We start from the raw sequence: 18907 nt of genomic DNA, 5'->3' as shown, positions 1-18907 counted from the left end.
GATTGATTGTAAGTCTCTCCTTGACAAAAGGACTGGAGTAAAGCCAACGGAAATCTGGGAAAAGCAGATAAGAAAAGTAGTATAGGAAAGATGAGTAAGATTGTAAGAAGGAGTGTTTTTCTCTTTCTTGGGGTGGTGAAGCACTTTTGCTGAAAAGTTGTTAAAAGAGGTTGTGTGAGTAAAAGTGAAGGGGAAAGCTGAGATGACATTTTCGTTTGTTAGCAAAGGGAGTGGGGAGTGGCATGTGAAAGAGGAAGTGATGGCCTGGTGATGGTTTGTAATCGTTTTGGAGGAGCTCTGCCTAGTAGAAAGTAAAAGGAGAAGCTTTGATCGCCCAACGTGGGGCTCGAACCAACGACCCTGAGATTAAGAGTCTCATGCTCTACCGACTGAGCTAGCCGGGCTTGCTTGCTTGAGCTGAAATGTCAAAAATTGCAAAATGGCGCCAGCCTCACCTTTGCCATCCGCACAGAAGAAGGCAATCTTGTATGGCCTGATTTGGCTGGCCACGTTTTTCAGCACCGAGCAACAGGGCAAGGCATTGGTGGTTCAGTGGTAGAATTCTCGCCTGCCATGCGGGAGGCCTGGGTTCGATTCCCGGCCAATGCAAATGCTAGGATTTTGGCACACCTCCACACTTTGCACTTCTCAAGCTTAAGACATCTCTGCAGGCCAGAAGCCATTTAAGGACATTTGCAAGAGTCACCGTGGCACTTGGCCACAGTGCTGGCTGACAGTCGAGAAGAGGGACCCTAGTACCCAGCAAACATGACTCTAAGACACACAAGTTAAAGCAGCCTTGGGACACTTGCGTGCCCAAAGGCCTTGCATGTCTTCTAGCAGTGCCAGTGACGTGCAGCATCTCTCCCTCTCCAGTACTCACCTATTAGGCTTCTTTTTAACTGTCTAGAAAAGCCTCAGAAATGCCAAGTCAGCAGCATCTGCTCATCTGGTGTTGTTTTACAACTTTTTGCCTTGTTGTCTTTGCACTCTACTCAGGGCCTTGCTCAAATTTGGAGCGTTCTCTCTAGGCCCTCATTCATTCTACTTTTGTCCTGAGTTTTCTCACAGTAGATGTTGAGATGTTGTGTCAGCTTACCTACAACTTGCTTTCCCAGCACCTAGCAATTAAGAAAACATACTAAAAGTACAGAAAAAAAAGTAGTAACAAACTTAAGTCAAATGAAAGCAACCACTTTTTTTGCTTGCCGGGACTGAAAGGCTTTTTGGTTTGTAACTTTTGTTGGGAAGTACCTCATCTAAAAACAAGTTAAGGGAAAGAGCAACTTCCTTTTTTTCAATCCTCTCAGCTAAATCTCAGGCCGTGTGCAGAGTGCCCTCCTCATACTGCTATGTGAGCACCTTTGGAGTGCAAAGCCTAATACACACCATACCAATGCCTGTCAGATAGATGGGTCGAACAGATGATTTCCGGCAGGTCCGATCTGATTTCCGATCGTTTTTCTGATGGATTTGCATAGTAGTGATCGGAAATCCGAACGGAAATCCGATCGTGTCTGTCGGAAAGGATCTATCGGCCCATCTATCTGATGGGGAATTGCATGGTGTGCACCAGGCATACGAGAATGAGTATCTTTCAGGTGGTTGTTCCTTGTCAAGTGATTGATTGTAAGTCTCTCCTTGACAAAAGGACTGGAGTAAAGCCAACGGAAATCTGGGAAAAGCAGATAAGAAAAGTAGTATAGGAAAGATGAGTAAGATTGTAAGAAGGAGTGTTTTTCTCTTTCTTGGGGTGGTGAAGCACTTTTGCTGAAAAGTTGTTAAAAGAGGTTGTGTGAGTAAAAGTGAAGGGGAAAGCTGAGATGACATTTTCGTTTGTTAGCAAAGGGAGTGGGGAGTGGCATGTGAAAGAGGAAGTGATGGCCTGGTGATGGTTTGTAATCGTTTTGGAGGAGCTCTGCCTAGTAGAAAGTAAAAGGAGAAGCTTTGATCGCCCAACGTGGGGCTCGAACCAACGACCCTGAGATTAAGAGTCTCATGCTCTACCGACTGAGCTAGCCGGGCTTGCTTGCTTGAGCTGAAATGTCAAAAATTGCAAAATGGCGCCAGCCTCACCTTTGCCATCCGCACAGAAGAAGGCAATCTTGTATGGCCTGATTTGGCTGGCCACGTTTTTCAGCACCGAGCAACAGGGCAAGGCATTGGTGGTTCAGTGGTAGAATTCTCGCCTGCCACGCGGGAGGCCCGGGTTCGATTCCCGGCCAATGCAAATGCTAGGATTTTGGCACACCTCCACACTTTGCACTTCTCAAGCTTAAGACATCTCTGCAGGCCAGAAGCCATTTAAGGACATTTGCAAGAGTCACCGTGGCACTTGGCCACAGTGCTGGCTGACAGTCGAGAAGAGGGACCCTAGTACCCAGCAAACATGACTCTAAGACACACAAGTTAAAGCAGCCTTGGGACACTTGCGTGCCCAAAGGCCTTGCATGTCTTCTAGCAGTGCCAGTGACGTGCAGCATCTCTCCCTCTCCAGTACTCACCTATTAGGCTTCTTTTTAACTGTCTAGAAAAGCCTCAGAAATGCCAAGTCAGCAGCATCTGCTCATCTGGTGTTGTTTTACAACTTTTTGCCTTGTTGTCTTTGCACTCTACTCAGGGCCTTGCTCAAATTTGGAGCGTTCTCTCTAGGCCCTCATTCATTCTACTTTTGTCCTGAGTTTTCTCACAGTAGATGTTGAGATGTTGTGTCAGCTTACCTACAACTTGCTTTCCCAGCACCTAGCAATTAAGAAAACATACTAAAAGTACAGAAAAAAAAGTAGTAACAAACTTAAGTCAAATGAAAGCAACCACTTTTTTTGCTTGCCGGGACTGAAAGGCTTTTTGGTTTGTAACTTTTGTTGGGAAGTACCTCATCTAAAAACAAGTTAAGGGAAAGAGCAACTTCCTTTTTTTCAATCCTCTCAGCTAAATCTCAGGCCGTGTGCAGAGTGCCCTCCTCATACTGCTATGTGAGCACCTTTGGAGTGCAAAGCCTAATACACACCATACCAATGCCTGTCAGATAGATGGGTCGAACAGATGATTTCCGGCAGGTCCGATCTGATTTCCGATCGTTTTTCTGATGGATTTGCATAGTAGTGATCGGAAATCCGAACGGAAATCCGATCGTGTCTGTCGGAAAGGATCTATCGGCCCATCTATCTGATGGGGAATTGCATGGTGTGCACCAGGCATACGAGAATGAGTATCTTTCAGGTGGTTGTTCCTTGTCAAGTGATTGATTGTAAGTCTCTCCTTGACAAAAGGACTGGAGTAAAGCCAACGGAAATCTGGGAAAAGCAGATAAGAAAAGTAGTATAGGAAAGATGAGTAAGATTGTAAGAAGGAGTGTTTTTCTCTTTCTTGGGGTGGTGAAGCACTTTTGCTGAAAAGTTGTTAAAAGAGGTTGTGTGAGTAAAAGTGAAGGGGAAAGCTGAGATGACATTTTCGTTTGTTAGCAAAGGGAGTGGGGAGTGGCATGTGAAAGAGGAAGTGATGGCCTGGTGATGGTTTGTAATCGTTTTGGAGGAGCTCTGCCTAGTAGAAAGTAAAAGGAGAAGCTTTGATCGCCCAACGTGGGGCTCGAACCCACGACCCTGAGATTAAGAGTCTCATGCTCTACCGACTGAGCTAGCCGGGCTTGCTTGCTTGCTTGAGCTGAAATGTCAAAAATTGCAAAATGGCGCCAGCCTCACCTTTGCCATCCGCACAGAAGAAGGCAATCTTGTATGGCCTGATTTGGCTGGCCACGTTTTTCAGCACCGAGCAACAGGGCACGGCATTGGTGGTTCAGTGGTAGAATTCTCGCCTGCCACGCGGGAGGCCCGGGTTCGATTCCCGGCCAATGCAAATGCTAGGATTTTGGCACACCTCCACACTTTGCACTTCTCAAGCTTAAGACATCTCTGCAGGCCAGAAGCCATTTAAGGACATTTGCAAGAGTCACCGTGGCACTTGGCCACAGTGCTGGCTGACAGTCGAGAAGAGGGACCCTAGTACCCAGCAAACATGACTCTAAGACACACAAGTTAAAGCAGCCTTGGGACACTTGCGTGCCCAAAGGCCTTGCATGTCTTCTAGCAGTGCCAGTGACGTGCAGCATCTCTCCCTCTCCAGTACTCACCTATTAGGCTTCTTTTTAACTGTCTAGAAAAGCCTCGGAAATGCCAAGTCAGCAGCATCTGCTCATCTGGTGTTGTTTTACAACTTTTTGCCTTGTTGTCTTTGCACTCTACTCAGGGCCTTGCTCAAATTTGGAGCGTTCTCTCTAGGCCCTCATTCATTCTACTTTTGTCCTGAGTTTTCTCACAGTAGATGTTGAGATGTTGTGTCAGCTTACCTACAACTTGCTTTCCCAGCACCTAGCAATTAAGAAAACATACTAAAAGTACAGAAAAAAAAGTAGTAACAAACTTAAGTCAAATGAAAGCAACCACTTTTTTTGCTTGCCGGGACTGAAAGGCTTTTTGGTTTGTAACTTTTGTTGGGAAGTACCTCATCTAAAAACAAGTTAAGGGAAAGAGCAACTTCCTTTTTTTCAATCCTCTCAGCTAAATCTCAGGCCGTGTGCAGAGTGCCCTCCTCATACTGCTATGTGAGCACCTTTGGAGTGCAAAGCCTAATACACACCATACCAATGCCTGTCAGATAGATGGGTCGAACAGATGATTTCCGGCAGGTCCGATCTGATTTCCGATCGTTTTTCTGATGGATTTGCATAGTAGTGATCGGAAATCCGAACGGAAATCCGATCGTGTCTGTCGGAAAGGATCTATCGGCCCATCTATCTGATGGGGAATTGCATGGTGTGCACCAGGCATACGAGAATGAGTATCTTTCAGGTGGTTGTTCCTTGTCAAGTGATTGATTGTAAGTCTCTCCTTGACAAAAGGACTGGAGTAAAGCCAACGGAAATCTGGGAAAAGCAGATAAGAAAAGTAGTATAGGAAAGATGAGTAAGATTGTAAGAAGGAGTGTTTTTCTCTTTCTTGGGGTGGTGAAGCACTTTTGCTGAAAAGTTGTTAAAAGAGGTTGTGTGAGTAAAAGTGAAGGGGAAAGCTGAGATGACATTTTCGTTTGTTAGCAAAGGGAGTGGGGAGTGGCATGTGAAAGAGGAAGTGATGGCCTGGTGATGGTTTGTAATCGTTTTGGAGGAGCTCTGCCTAGTAGAAAGTAAAAGGAGAAGCTTTGATCGCCCAACGTGGGGCTCGAACCCACGACCCTGAGATTAAGAGTCTCATGCTCTACCGACTGAGCTAGCCGGGCTTGCTTGCTTGAGCTGAAATGTCAAAAATTGCAAAATGGCGCCAGCCTCACCTTTGCCATCCGCACAGAAGAAGGCAATCTTGTATGGCCTGATTTGGCTGGCCACGTTTTTCAGCACCGAGCAACAGGGCAAGGCATTGGTGGTTCAGTGGTAGAATTCTCGCCTGCCACGCGGGAGGCCTGGGTTTGATTCCCGGCCAATGCAAATGCTAGGATTTTGGCACACCTCCACACTTTGCACTTCTCAAGCTTAAGACATCTCTGCAGGCCAGAAGCCATTTAAGGACATTTGCAAGAGTCACCGTGGCACTTGGCCACAGTGCTGGCTGACAGTCGAGAAGAGGGACCCTAGTACCCAGCAAACATGACTCTAAGACACACAAGTTAAAGCAGCCTTGGGACACTTGCGTGCCCAAAGGCCTTGCATGTCTTCTAGCAGTGCCAGTGACATGCAGCATCTCTCCCTCTCCAGTACTCACCTATTAGGCTTCTTTTTAACTGTCTAGAAAAGCCTCGGAAATGCCAAGTCAGCAGCATCTGCTCATCTGGTGTTGTTTTACAACTTTTTGCCTTGTTGTCTTTGCACTCTACTCAGGGCCTTGCTCAAATTTGGAGCGTTCTCTCTAGGCCCTCATTCATTCTACTTTTGTCCTGAGTTTTCTCACAGTAGATGTTGAGATGTTGTGTCAGCTTACCTACAACTTGCTTTCCCAGCACCTAGCAATTAAGAAAACATACTAAAAGTACAGAAAAAAAAGTAGTAACAAACTTAAGTCAAATGAAAGCAACCACTTTTTTTGCTTGCCGGGACTGAAAGGCTTTTTGGTTTGTAACTTTTGTTGGGAAGTACCTCATCTAAAAACAAGTTAAGGGGAAGAGCAACTTCCTTTTTTTCAATCCTCTCAGCTAAATCTCAGGCCGTGTGCAGAGTGCCCTCCTCATACTGCTATGTGAGCACCTTTGGAGTGCAAAGCCTAATACACACCATACCAATGCCTGTCAGATAGATGGGTCGAACAGATGATTTCCGGCAGGTCCGATCTGATTTCCGATCGTTTTTCTGATGGATTTGCATAGTAGTGATCGGAAATCCGAACGGAAATCCGAACGTGTCTGTCGGAAAGGATCTATCGGCCCATCTATCTGATGGGGAATTGCATGGTGTGCACCAGGCATACGAGAATGAGTATCTTTCAGGTGGTTGTTCCTTGTCAAGTGATTGATTGTAAGTCTCTCCTTGACAAAAGGACTGGAGTAAAGCCAACGGAAATCTGGGAAAAGCAGATAAGAAAAGTAGTATAGGAAAGATGAGTAAGATTGTAAGAAGGAGTGTTTTTCTCTTTCTTGGGGTGGTGAAGCACTTTTGCTGAAAAGTTGTTAAAAGAGGTTGTGTGAGTAAAAGTGAAGGGGAAAGCTGAGATGACATTTTCGTTTGTTAGCAAAGGGAGTGGGGAGTGGCATGTGAAAGAGGAAGTGATGGCCTGGTGATGGTTTGTAATCGTTTTGGAGGAGCTCTGCCTAGTAGAAAGTAAAAGGAGAAGCTTTGATCGCCCAACGTGGGGCTCGAACCCACGACCCTGAGATTAAGAGTCTCATGCTCTACCGACTGAGCTAGCCGGGCTTGCTTGCTTGAGCTGAAATGTCAAAAATTGCAAAATGGCGCCAGCCTCACCTTTGCCATCCGCACAGAAGAAGGCAATCTTGTATGGCCTGATTTGGCTGGCCACGTTTTTCAGCACCGAGCAACAGGGCAAGGCATTGGTGGTTCAGTGGTAGAATTCTCGCCTGCCACGCGGGAGGCCCGGGTTCGATTCCCGGCCAATGCAAATGCTAGGATTTTGGCACACCTCCACACTTTTCACTTCTCAAGCTTAAGACATCTCTGCAGGCCAGAAGCCATTTAAGGACATTTGCAAGAGTCACCGTGGCACTTGGCCACAGTGCTGGCTGACAGTCGAGAAGAGGGACCCTAGTACCCAGCAAACATGACTCTAAGACACACAAGTTAAAGCAGCCTTGGGACACTTGCGTGCCCAAAGGCCTTGCATGTCTTCTAGCAGTGCCAGTGACGTGCAGCATCTCTCCCTCTCCAGTACTCACCTATTAGGCTTCTTTTTAACTGTCTAGAAAAGCCTCGGAAATGCCAAGTCAGCAGCATCTGCTCATCTGGTGTTGTTTTACAACTTTTTGCCTTGTTGTCTTTGCACTCTACTCAGGGCCTTGCTCAAATTTGGAGCGTTCTCTCTAGGCCCTCATTCATTCTACTTTTGTCCTGAGTTTTCTCACAGTAGATGTTGAGATGTTGTGTCAGCTTACCTACAACTTGCTTTCCCAGCACCTAGCAATTAAGAAAACATACTAAAAGTACAGAAAAAAAAGTAGTAACAAACTTAAGTCAAATGAAAGCAACCACTTTTTTTGCTTGCCGGGACTGAAAGGCTTTTTGGTTTGTAACTTTTGTTGGGAAGTACCTCATCTAAAAACAAGTTAAGGGAAAGAGCAACTTCCTTTTTTTCAATCCTCTCAGCTAAATCTCAGGCCGTGTGCAGAGTGCCCTCCTCATACTGCTATGTGAGCACCTTTGGAGTGCAAAGCCTAATACACACCATACCAATGCCTGTCAGATAGATGGGTCGAACAGATGATTTCCGGCAGGTCCGATCTGATTTCCGATCGTTTTTCTGATGGATTTGCATAGTAGTGATCGGAAATCCGAACGGAAATCCGATCGTGTCTGTCGGAAAGGATCTATCGGCCCATCTATCTGATGGGGAATTGCATGGTGTGCACCAGGCATACGAGAATGAGTATCTTTCAGGTGGTTGTTCCTTGTCAAGTGATTGATTGTAAGTCTCTCCTTGACAAAAGGACTGGAGTAAAGCCAACGGAAATCTGGGAAAAGCAGATAAGAAAAGTAGTATAGGAAAGATGAGTAAGATTGTAAGAAGGAGTGTTTTTCTCTTTCTTGGGGTGGTGAAGCACTTTTGCTGAAAAGTTGTTAAAAGAGGTTGTGTGAGTAAAAGTGAAGGGGAAAGCTGAGATGACATTTTCGTTTGTTAGCAAAGGGAGTGGGGAGTGGCATGTGAAAGAGGAAGTGATGGCCTGGTGATGGTTTGTAATCGTTTTGGAGGAGCTCTGCCTAGTAGAAAGTAAAAGGAGAAGCTTTGATCGCCCAACGTGGGGCTCGAACCAACGACCCTGAGATTAAGAGTCTCATGCTCTACCGACTGAGCTAGCCGGGCTTGCTTGCTTGAGCTGAAATGTCAAAAATTGCAAAATGGCGCCAGCCTCACCTTTGCCATCCGCACAGAAGAAGGCAATCTTGTATGGCCTGATTTGGCTGGCCACGTTTTTCAGCACCGAGCAACAGGGCAAGGCATTGGTGGTTCAGTGGTAGAATTCTCTCCTGCCACGCGGGAGGCCCGGGTTCGATTCCCGGCCAATGCAAATGCTAGGATTTTGGCACACCTCCACACTTTGCACTTCTCAAGCTTAAGACATCTCTGCAGGCCAGAAGCCATTTAAGGACATTTGCAAGAGTCACCGTGGCACTTGGCCACAGTGCTGGCTGACAGTCGAGAAGAGGGACCCTAGTACCCAGCAAACATGACTCTAAGACACACAAGTTAAAGCAGCCTTGGGACACTTGCGTGCCCAAAGGCCTTGCATGTCTTCTAGCAGTGCCAGTGACGTGCAGCATCTCTCCCTCTCCAGTACTCACCTATTAGGCTTCTTTTTAACTGTCTAGAAAAGCCTCGGAAATGCCAAGTCAGCAGCATCTGCTCATCTGGTGTTGTTTTACAACTTTTTGCCTTGTTGTCTTTGCACTCTACTCAGGGCCTTGCTCAAATTTGGAGCGTTCTCTCTAGGCCCTCATTCATTCTACTTTTGTCCTGAGTTTTCTCACAGTAGATGTTGAGATGTTGTGTCAGCTTACCTACAACTTGCTTTCCCAGCACCTAGCAATTAAGAAAACATACTAAAAGTACAGAAAAAAAAGTAGTAACAAACTTAAGTCAAATGAAAGCAACCACTTTTTTTGCTTGCCGGGACTGAAAGGCTTTTTGGTTTGTAACTTTTGTTGGGAAGTACCTCATCTAAAAACAAGTTAAGGGAAAGAGCAACTTCCTTTTTTTCAATCCTCTCAGCTAAATCTCAGGCCGTGTGCAGAGTGCCCTCCTCATACTGCTATGTGAGCACCTTTGGAGTGCAAAGCCTAATACACACCATACCAATGCCTGTCAGATAGATGGGTCGAACAGATGATTTCCGGCAGGTCCGATCTGATTTCCGATCGTTTTTCTGATGGATTTGCATAGTAGTGATCGGAAATCCGAACGGAAATCCGATCGTGTCTGTCGGAAAGGATCTATCGGCCCATCTATCTGATGGGGAATTGCATGGTGTGCACCAGGCATACGAGAATGAGTATCTTTCAGGTGGTTGTTCCTTGTCAAGTGATTGATTGTAAGTCTCTCCTTGACAAAAGGACTGGAGTAAAGCCAACGGAAATCTGGGAAAAGCAGATAAGAAAAGTAGTATAGGAAAGATGAGTAAGATTGTAAGAAGGAGTGTTTTTCTCTTTCTTGGGGTGGTGAAGCACTTTTGCTGAAAAGTTGTTAAAAGAGGTTGTGTGAGTAAAAGTGAAGGGGAAAGCTGAGATGACATTTTCGTTTGTTAGCAAAGGGAGTGGGGAGTGGCATGTGAAAGAGGAAGTGATGGCCTGGTGATGGTTTGTAATCGTTTTGGAGGAGCTCTGCCTAGTAGAAAGTAAAAGGAGAAGCTTTGATCGCCCAACGTGGGGCTCGAACCCACGACCCTGAGATTAAGAGTCTCATGCTCTACCGACTGAGCTAGCCGGGCTTGCTTGCTTGAGCTGAAATGTCAAAAATTGCAAAATGGCGCCAGCCTCACCTTTGCCATCCGCACAGAAGAAGGCAATCTTGTATGGCCTGATTTGGCTGGCCACGTTTTTCAGCACCGAGCAACAGGGCAAGGCATTGGTGGTTCAGTGGTAGAATTCTCGCCTGCCACGCGGGAGGCCCGGGTTCGATTCCCGGCCAATGCAAATGCTAGGATTTTGGCACACCTCCACACTTTGCACTTCTCAAGCTTAAGACATCTCTGCAGGCCAGAAGCCATTTAAGGACATTTGCAAGAGTCACCGTGGCACTTGGCCACAGTGCTGGCTGACAGTCGAGAAGAGGGACCCTAGTACCCAGCAAACATGACTCTAAGACACACAAGTTAAAGCAGCCTTGGGACACTTGCGTGCCCAAAGGCCTTGCATGTCTTCTAGCAGTGCCAGTGACGTGCAGCATCTCTCCCTCTCCAGTACTCACCTATTAGGCTTCTTTTTAACTGTCTAGAAAAGCCTCGGAAATGCCAAGTCAGCAGCATCTGCTCATCTGGTGTTGTTTTACAACTTTTTGCCTTGTTGTCTTTGCACTCTACTCAGGGCCTTGCTCAAATTTGGAGCGTTCTCTCTAGGCCCTCATTCATTCTACTTTTGTCCTGAGTTTTCTCACAGTAGATGTTGAGATGTTGTGTCAGCTTACCTACAACTTGCTTTCCCAGCACCTAGCAATTAAGAAAACATACTAAAAGTACAGAAAAAAAAGTAGTAACAAACTTAAGTCAAATGAAAGCAACCACTTTTTTTGCTTGCCGGGACTGAAAGGCTTTTTGGTTTGTAACTTTTGTTGGGAAGTACCTCATCTAAAAACAAGTTAAGGGAAAGAGCAACTTCCTTTTTTTCAATCCTCTCAGCTAAATCTCAGGCCGTGTGCAGAGTGCCCTCCTCATACTGCTATGTGAGCACCTTTGGAGTGCAAAGCCTAATACACACCATACCAATGCCTGTCAGATAGATGGGTCGAACAGATGATTTCCGGCAGGTCCGATCTGATTTCCGATCGTTTTTCTGATGGATTTGCATAGTAGTGATCGGAAATCCGAACGGAAATCCGATCGTGTCTGTCGGAAAGGATCTATCGGCCCATCTATCTGATGGGGAATTGCATGGTGTGCACCAGGCATACGAGAATGAGTATCTTTCAGGTGGTTGTTCCTTGTCAAGTGATTGATTGTAAGTCTCTCCTTGACAAAAGGACTGGAGTAAAGCCAACGGAAATCTGGGAAAAGCAGATAAGAAAAGTAGTATAGGAAAGATGAGTAAGATTGTAAGAAGGAGTGTTTTTCTCTTTCTTGGGGTGGTGAAGCACTTTTGCTGAAAAGTTGTTAAAAGAGGTTGTGTGAGTAAAAGTGAAGGGGAAAGCTGAGATGACATTTTCGTTTGTTAGCAAAGGGAGTGGGGAGTGGCATGTGAAAGAGGAAGTGATGGCCTGGTGATGGTTTGTAATCGTTTTGGAGGAGCTCTGCCTAGTAGAAAGTAAAAGGAGAAGCTTTGATCGCCCAACGTGGGGCTCGAACCCACGACCCTGAGATTAAGAGTCTCATGCTCTACCGACTGAGCTAGCCGGGCTTGCTTGCTTGAGCTGAAATGTCAAAAATTGCAAAATGGCGCCAGCCTCACCTTTGCCATCCGCACAGAAGAAGGCAATCTTGTATGGCCTGATTTGGCTGGCCACGTTTTTCAGCACCGAGCAACAGGGCAAGGCATTGGTGGTTCAGTGGTAGAATTCTCGCCTGCCACGCGGGAGGCCCGGGTTCGATTCCCGGCCAATGCAAATGCTAGGATTTTGGCACACCTCCACACTTTGCACTTCTCAAGCTTAAGACATCTCTGCAGGCCAGAAGCCATTTAAGGACATTTGCAAGAGTCACCGTGGCACTTGGCCACAGTGCTGGCTGACAGTCGAGAAGAGGGACCCTAGTACCCAGCAAACATGACTCTAAGACACACAAGTTAAAGCAGCCTTGGGACACTTGCGTGCCCAAAGGCCTTGCATGTCTTCTAGCAGTGCCAGTGACGTGCAGCATCTCTCCCTCTCCAGTACTCACCTATTAGGCTTCTTTTTAACTGTCTAGAAAAGCCTCGGAAATGCCAAGTCAGCAGCATCTGCTCATCTGGTGTTGTTTTACAACTTTTTGCCTTGTTGTCTTTGCACTCTACTCAGGGCCTTGCTCAAATTTGGAGCGTTCTCTCTAGGCCCTCATTCATTCTACTTTTGTCCTGAGTTTTCTCACAGTAGATGTTGAGATGTTGTGTCAGCTTACCTACAACTTGCTTTCCCAGCACCTAGCAATTAAGAAAACATACTAAAAGTACAGAAAAAAAAGTAGTAACAAACTTAAGTCAAATGAAAGCAACCACTTTTTTTGCTTGCCGGGACTGAAAGGCTTTTTGGTTTGTAACTTTTGTTGGGAAGTACCTCATCTAAAAACAAGTTAAGGGAAAGAGCAACTTCCTTTTTTTCAATCCTCTCAGCTAAATCTCAGGCCGTGTGCAGAGTGCCCTCCTCATACTGCTATGTGAGCACCTTTGGAGTGCAAAGCCTAATACACACCATACCAATGCCTGTCAGATAGATGGGTCGAACAGATGATTTCCGGCAGGTCCGATCTGATTTCCGATCGTTTTTCTGATGGATTTGCATAGTAGTGATCGGAAATCCGAACGGAAATCCGATCGTGTCTGTCGGAAAGGATCTATCGGCCCATCTATCTGATGGGGAATTGCATGGTGTGCACCAGGCATACGAGAATGAGTATCTTTCAGGTGGTTGTTCCTTGTCAAGTGATTGATTGTAAGTCTCTCCTTGACAAAAGGACTGGAGTAAAGCCAACGGAAATCTGGGAAAAGCAGATAAGAAAAGTAGTATAGGAAAGATGAGTAAGATTGTAAGAAGGAGTGTTTTCTCTTTCTTGGGGTGGTGAAGCACTTTTGCTGAAAAGTTGTTAAAAGAGGTTGTGTGAGTAAAAGTGAAGGGGAAAGCTGAGATGACATTTTCGTTTGTTAGCAAAGGGAGTGGGGAGTGGCATGTGAAAGAGGAAGTGATGGCCTGGTGATGGTTTGTAATCGTTTTGGAGGAGCTCTGCCTAGTAGAAAGTAAAAGGAGAAGCTTTGATCGCCCAACGTGGGGCTCGAACCCACGACCCTGAGATTAAGAGTCTCATGCTCTACCGACTGAGCTAGCCGGGCTTGCTTGCTTGAGCTGAAATGTCAAAAATTGCAAAATGGCGCCAGCCTCACCTTTGCCATCCGCACAGAAGAAGGCAATCTTGTATGGCCTGATTTGGCTGGCCACGTTTTTCAGCACCGAGCAACAGGGCAAGGCATTGGTGGTTCAGCGGTAGAATTCTCGCCTGCCACGCGGGAGGCCTGGGTTCGATTCCCGGCCAATGCAAATGCTAGGATTTTGGCACACCTCCACACTTTGCACTTCTCAAGCTTAAGACATCTCTGCAGGCCAGAAGCCATTTAAGGACATTTGCAAGAGTCACCGTGGCACTTGGCCACAGTGCTGGCTGACAGTCGAGAAGAGGGACCCTAGTACCCAGCAAACATGACTCTAAGACACACAAGTTAAAGCAGCCTTGGGACACTTGCGTGCCCAAAGGCCTTGCATGTCTTCTAGCAGTGCCAGTGACGTGCAGCATCTCTCCCTCTCCAGTACTCACCTATTAGGCTTCTTTTTAACTGTCTAGAAAAGCCTCGGAAATGCCAAGTCAGCAGCATCTGCTCATCTGGTGTTGTTTTACATTTTTTTGCCTTGTTGTCTTTGCACTCTACTCAGGGCCTTGCTCAAATTTGGAGCGTTCTCTCTAGGCCCTCATTCATTCTACTTTTGTCCTGAGTTTTCTCACAGTAGATGTTGAGATGTTGTGTCAGCTTACCTACAACTTGCTTTCCCAGCACCTAGCAATTAAGAAAACATACTAAAAGTACAGAAAAAAAAGTAGTAACAAACTTAAGTCAAATGAAAGCAACCACTTTTTTTGCTTGCCGGGACTGAAAGGCTTTTTGGTTTGTAACTTTTGTTGGGAAGTACCTCATCTAAAAACAAGTTAAGGGAAAGAGCAACTTCCTTTTTTTCAATCCTCTCAGCTAAATCTCAGGCCGTGTGCAGAGTGCCCTCCTCATACTGCTATGTGAGCACCTTTGGAGTGCAAAGCCTAATACACACCATACCAATGCCTGTCAGATAGATGGGTCGAACAGATGATTTCCGGCAGGTCCGATCTGATTTCCTATCGTTTTTCTGATGGATTTGCATAGTAGTGATCGGAAATCCGAACGGAAATCCGATCGTGTCTGTCGGAAAGGATCTATCGGCCCATCTATCTGATGGGGAATTGCATGGTGTGCACCAGGCATACGAGAATGAGTATCTTTCAGGTGGTTGTTCCTTGTCAAGTGATTGATTGTAAGTCTCTCCTTGACAAAAGGACTGGAGTAAAGCCAACGGAAATCTGGGAAAAGCAGATAAGAAAAGTAGTATAGGAAAGATGAGTAAGATTGTAAGAAGGAGTGTTTTTCTCTTTCTTGGGGTGGTGAAGCACTTTTGCTGAAAAGTTGTTAAAAGAGGTTGTGTGAGTAAAAGTGAAGGGGAAAGCTGAGATGACATTTTCGTTTGTTAGCAAAGGGAGTGGGGAGTGGCATGTGAAAGAGGAAGTGATGGCCTGGTGATGGTTTGTAATCGTTTTGGAGGAGCTCTGCCTAGTAGAAAGTAAAAGGAGAAGCTTTGATCACCCAACGTGGGGCTCGAACCCACGACCCTGAGATTAAGAGTCTCATGCTCTACCGACTGAGCTAGCCGGGCTTGCTTGCTTGAGCTGAAATGTCAAAAATTGCAAAATGGCGCCAGCCTCACCTTTGCCATCCGCACAGAAGAAGGCAATCTTGTATGGCCTGATTTGGCTGGCCACGTTTTTCAGCACCGAGCAACAGGGCAAGGCATTGGTGGTTCAGTGGTAGAATTCTCACCTGCCACGCGGGAGGCCTGGGTTTGATTCCCGGCCAATGCAAATGCTAGGATTTTGGCACACCTCCACACTTTGCACTTCTCAAGCTTAAGACATCTCTGCAGGCCAGAAGCCATTTAACCTCCCCGGCGTTCAATTCCCAGGATTTCTTTGCAAAAAGTGATAAAATGTATTTTTAAAACTTTTTTTTTTCCTGTAACTTGCCAAACTGTGTCAAGCAAGGGTCTAGTATACAGTGCAGAAGAGTATTGATGTGTATGCACGTTTATACTGTTCACAGCATGTTTTTATGGATGGACATTTCTGTCCATACCGCTGAGGAGGTTAAGGACATTTGCAAGAGTCACCGTGGCACTTGGCCACAGTGCTGGCTGACAGTCGAGAAGAGGGACCCTAGTACCCAGCAAACATGACTCTAAGACACACAAGTTAAAGCAGCCTTGGGACACTTGCGTGCCCAAAGGCCTTGCATGTCTTCTAGCAGTGCCAGTGACGTGCAGCATCTCTCCCTCTCCAGTACTCACCTATTAGGCTTCTTTTTAACTGTCTAGAAAAGCCTCGGAAATGCCAAGTCAGCAGCATCTGCTCATCTGGTGTTGTTTTACAACTTTTTGCCTTGTTGTCTTTGCACTCTACTCAGGGCCTTGCTCAAATTTGGAGCGTTCTCTCTAGGCCCTCATTCATTCTACTTTTGTCCTGAGTTTTCTCACAGTAGATGTTGAGATGTTGTGTCAGCTTACCTACAACTTGCTTTCCCAGCACCTAGCAATTAAGAAAACATACTAAAAGTACAGAAAAAAAAGTAGTAACAAACTTAAGTCAAATGAAAGCAACCACTTTTTTTGCTTGCCGGGACTGAAAGGCTTTTTGGTTTGTAACTTTTGTTGGGAAGTACCTCATCTAAAAACAAGTTAAGGGAAAGAGCAACTTCCTTTTTTTCAATCCTCTCAGCTAAATCTCAGGCCGTGTGCAGAGTGCCCTCCTCATACTGCTATGTGAGCACCTTTGGAGTGCAAAGCCTAATACACACCATACCAATGCCTGTCAGATAGATGGGTCGAACAGATGATTTCCGGCAGGTCCGATCTGATTTCCGATCGTTTTTCTGATGGATTTGCATAGTAGTGATCGGAAATCCGAACGGAAATCCGATCGTGTCTGTCGGAAAGGATCTATCGGCCCATCTATCTGATGGGGAATTGCATGGTGTGCACCAGGCATACGAGAATGAGTATCTTTCAGGTGGTTGTTCCTTGTCAAGTGATTGATTGTAAGTCTCTCCTTGACAAAAGGACTGGAGTAAAGCCAACGGAAATCTGGGAAAAGCAGATAAGAAAAGTAGTATAGGAAAGATGAGTAAGATTGTAAGAAGGAGTGTTTTCTCTTTCTTGGGGTGGTGAAGCACTTTTGCTGAAAAGTTGTTAAAAGAGGTTGTGTGAGTAAAAGTGAAGGGGAAAGCTGAGATGACATTTTCGTTTGTTAGCAAAGGGAGTGGGGAGTGGCATGTGAAAGAGGAAGTGATGGCCTGGTGATGGTTTGTAATCGTTTTGGAGGAGCTCTGCCTAGTAGAAAGTAAAAGGAGAAGCTTTGATCGCCCAACGTGGGGCTCGAACCCACGACCCTGAGATTAAGAGTCTCATGCTCTACCGACTGAGCTAGCCGGGCTTGCTTGCTTGAGCTGAAATGTCAAAAATTGCAAAATGGCGCCAGCCTCACCTTTGCCATCCGCACAGAAGAAGGCAATCTTGTATGGCCTGATTTGGCTGGCCACGTTTTTCAGCACCGAGCAACAGGGCAAGGCATTGGTGGTTCAGCGGTAGAATTCTCGCCTGCCACGCGGGAGGCCCGGGTTCGATTCCCGGCCAATGCAAATGCTAGGATTTTGGCACACCTCCACACTTTGCACTTCTCAAGCTTAAGACATCTCTGCAGGCCAGAAGCCATTTAAGGACATTTGCAAGAGTCACCGTGGCACTTGGCCACAGTGCTGGCTGACAGTCGAGAAGAGGGACCCTAGTACCCAGCAAACATGACTCTAAGACACACAAGTTAAAGCAGCCTTGGGACACTTGCGTGCCCAAAGGCCTTGCATGTCTTCTAGCAGTGCCAGTGACGTGCAGCATCTCTCCCTCTCCAGTACTCACCTATTAGGCTTCTTTTTAACTGTCTAGAAAAGCCTCGGAAATGCCAAGTCAGCAGCATCTGCTCATCTGGTGTTGTTTTACAACTTTTTGCCTTGTTGTCTTTGCACTCTACTCAGGGCCTTGCTCAAATTTGGAGCGTTCTCTCTAGGCCCTCATTCATTCTACTTTTGTCCTGAGTTTTCTCACAGTAGATGTTGAGATGTTGTGTCAGCTTACCTACAACTTGCTTTCCCAGCACCTAGCAATTAAGAAAACATACTAAAAGTACAGAAAAAAAAGTAGTAACAAACTTAAGTCAAATGAAAGCAACCACTTTTTTTGCTTGCCGGGACTGAAAGGCTTTTTGGTTTGTAACTTTTGTTGGGAAGTACCTCATCTAAAAACAAGTTAAGGGAAAGAGCAACTTCCTTTTTTTCAATCCTCTCAGCTAAATCTCAGGCCGTGTGCAGAGTGCCCTCCTCATACTGCTATGTGAGCACCTTTGGAGTGCAAAGCCTAATACACACCATACCAATGCCTGTCAGATAGATGGGTCGAACAGATGATTTCCGGCAGGTCCGATCTGATTTCCGATCGTTTTTCTGATGGATTTGCATAGTAGTGATCGGAAATCCGAACGGAAATCCGATCGTGTCTGTCGGAAAGGATCTATCGGCCCATCTATCTGATGGGGAATTGCATGGTGTGCACCAGGCATACGAGAATGAGTATCTTTCAGGTGGTTGTTCCTTGTCAAGTGATTGATTGTAAGTCTCTCCTTGACAAAAGGACTGGAGTAAAGCCAACGGAAATCTGGGAAAAGCAGATAAGAAAAGTAGTATAGGAAAGATGAGTAAGATTGTAAGAAGGAGTGTTTTTCTCTTTCTTGGGGTGGTGAAGCACTTTTGCTGAAAAGTTGTTAAAAGAGGTTGTGTGAGTAAAAGTGAAGGGGAAAGCTGAGATGACATTTTCGTTTGTTAGCAAAGGGAGTGGGGAGTGGCATGTGAAAGAGGAAGTGATGGCCTGGTGATGGTTTGTAATCGTTTTGGAGGAGCTCTGCCTAGTAGAAAGTAAAAGGAGAAGCTTTGATCACCCAACGTGGGGCTCGAACCCACGACCCTGAGATTAAGAGTCTCATGCTCTACCGACTGAGCTAGCCGGGCTTGCTTGCTTGAGCTGAAATGTCAAAAATTGCAAAATGGCGCCAGCCTCACCTTTGCCATCCGCACAGAAGAAGGCAATCTTGTATGGCCTGATTTGGCTGGCCACGTTTTTCAGCACCGAGCAACAGGGCAAGGCATTGGTGGTTCAGTGGTAGAATTCTCACCTGCCACGCGGGAGGCCTGGGTTTGATTCCCGGCCAATGCAAATGCTAGGATTTTGGCACACCTCCACACTTTGCACTTCTCAAGCTTAAGACATCTCTGCAGGCCAGAAGCCATTTAACCTCCCCGGCGTTCAATTCCCAGGATTTCTTTGCAAAAAGTGATAAAATGTATTTTTAAAACTTTTTTTTTTCCTGTAACTTGCCAAACTGTGTCAAGCAAGGGTCTAGTATACAGTGCAGAAGAGTATTGATGTGTATGCACGTTTATACTGTTCACAGCATGTTTTTATGGATGGAC

At 46.0% G+C, this 18907-nt stretch overlaps 15 non-coding genes across 15 annotated transcripts; 8 read left to right on the top strand and 7 right to left on the bottom strand.

The window, feature by feature from the left end:
- The first annotated feature begins 538 nt into the window (after positions 1 to 538).
- Positions 539 to 609, top strand: TRNAG-GCC (transfer RNA glycine (anticodon GCC)). The gene has a single exon. It is a non-coding gene; the product is annotated as a tRNA-Gly (tRNA).
- Positions 610 to 2159: 1550 nt separating this feature from the next.
- TRNAG-GCC (transfer RNA glycine (anticodon GCC)) lies at positions 2160 to 2230 on the top strand. The gene has a single exon. It is a non-coding gene; the product is annotated as a tRNA-Gly (tRNA).
- Positions 2231 to 3573: 1343 nt separating this feature from the next.
- On the bottom strand, positions 3574 to 3646 carry TRNAK-CUU (transfer RNA lysine (anticodon CUU)). The gene has a single exon. It is a non-coding gene; the product is annotated as a tRNA-Lys (tRNA).
- Positions 3647 to 3784: 138 nt separating this feature from the next.
- Positions 3785 to 3855, top strand: TRNAG-GCC (transfer RNA glycine (anticodon GCC)). Its single transcript has one exon. It is a non-coding gene; the product is annotated as a tRNA-Gly (tRNA).
- Positions 3856 to 5198: 1343 nt separating this feature from the next.
- TRNAK-CUU (transfer RNA lysine (anticodon CUU)) lies at positions 5199 to 5271 on the bottom strand. The gene has a single exon. It is a non-coding gene; the product is annotated as a tRNA-Lys (tRNA).
- Positions 5272 to 6819: 1548 nt separating this feature from the next.
- Positions 6820 to 6892, bottom strand: TRNAK-CUU (transfer RNA lysine (anticodon CUU)). The gene has a single exon. It is a non-coding gene; the product is annotated as a tRNA-Lys (tRNA).
- A 134-nt stretch (positions 6893 to 7026) lies between these two features.
- On the top strand, positions 7027 to 7097 carry TRNAG-GCC (transfer RNA glycine (anticodon GCC)). Its single transcript has one exon. It is a non-coding gene; the product is annotated as a tRNA-Gly (tRNA).
- A 2964-nt stretch (positions 7098 to 10061) lies between these two features.
- TRNAK-CUU (transfer RNA lysine (anticodon CUU)) lies at positions 10062 to 10134 on the bottom strand. Its single transcript has one exon. It is a non-coding gene; the product is annotated as a tRNA-Lys (tRNA).
- A 134-nt stretch (positions 10135 to 10268) lies between these two features.
- Positions 10269 to 10339, top strand: TRNAG-GCC (transfer RNA glycine (anticodon GCC)). The gene has a single exon. It is a non-coding gene; the product is annotated as a tRNA-Gly (tRNA).
- A 1343-nt stretch (positions 10340 to 11682) lies between these two features.
- TRNAK-CUU (transfer RNA lysine (anticodon CUU)) lies at positions 11683 to 11755 on the bottom strand. Its single transcript has one exon. It is a non-coding gene; the product is annotated as a tRNA-Lys (tRNA).
- Positions 11756 to 11889: 134 nt separating this feature from the next.
- Positions 11890 to 11960, top strand: TRNAG-GCC (transfer RNA glycine (anticodon GCC)). Its single transcript has one exon. It is a non-coding gene; the product is annotated as a tRNA-Gly (tRNA).
- A 1342-nt stretch (positions 11961 to 13302) lies between these two features.
- Positions 13303 to 13375, bottom strand: TRNAK-CUU (transfer RNA lysine (anticodon CUU)). Its single transcript has one exon. It is a non-coding gene; the product is annotated as a tRNA-Lys (tRNA).
- A 134-nt stretch (positions 13376 to 13509) lies between these two features.
- TRNAG-GCC (transfer RNA glycine (anticodon GCC)) lies at positions 13510 to 13580 on the top strand. Its single transcript has one exon. It is a non-coding gene; the product is annotated as a tRNA-Gly (tRNA).
- A 3171-nt stretch (positions 13581 to 16751) lies between these two features.
- TRNAK-CUU (transfer RNA lysine (anticodon CUU)) lies at positions 16752 to 16824 on the bottom strand. The gene has a single exon. It is a non-coding gene; the product is annotated as a tRNA-Lys (tRNA).
- Positions 16825 to 16958: 134 nt separating this feature from the next.
- TRNAG-GCC (transfer RNA glycine (anticodon GCC)) lies at positions 16959 to 17029 on the top strand. The gene has a single exon. It is a non-coding gene; the product is annotated as a tRNA-Gly (tRNA).
- Positions 17030 to 18907: the final 1878 nt, after the last annotated feature.

This window comes from Hyperolius riggenbachi, chromosome 4 (genome assembly GCF_040937935.1).
Source record: "Hyperolius riggenbachi isolate aHypRig1 chromosome 4, aHypRig1.pri, whole genome shotgun sequence".
NCBI classification, from domain to species: domain Eukaryota; kingdom Metazoa; phylum Chordata; class Amphibia; order Anura; family Hyperoliidae; genus Hyperolius; species Hyperolius riggenbachi.
This window is presented reverse-complemented; position numbering and strand designations above follow the sequence as displayed.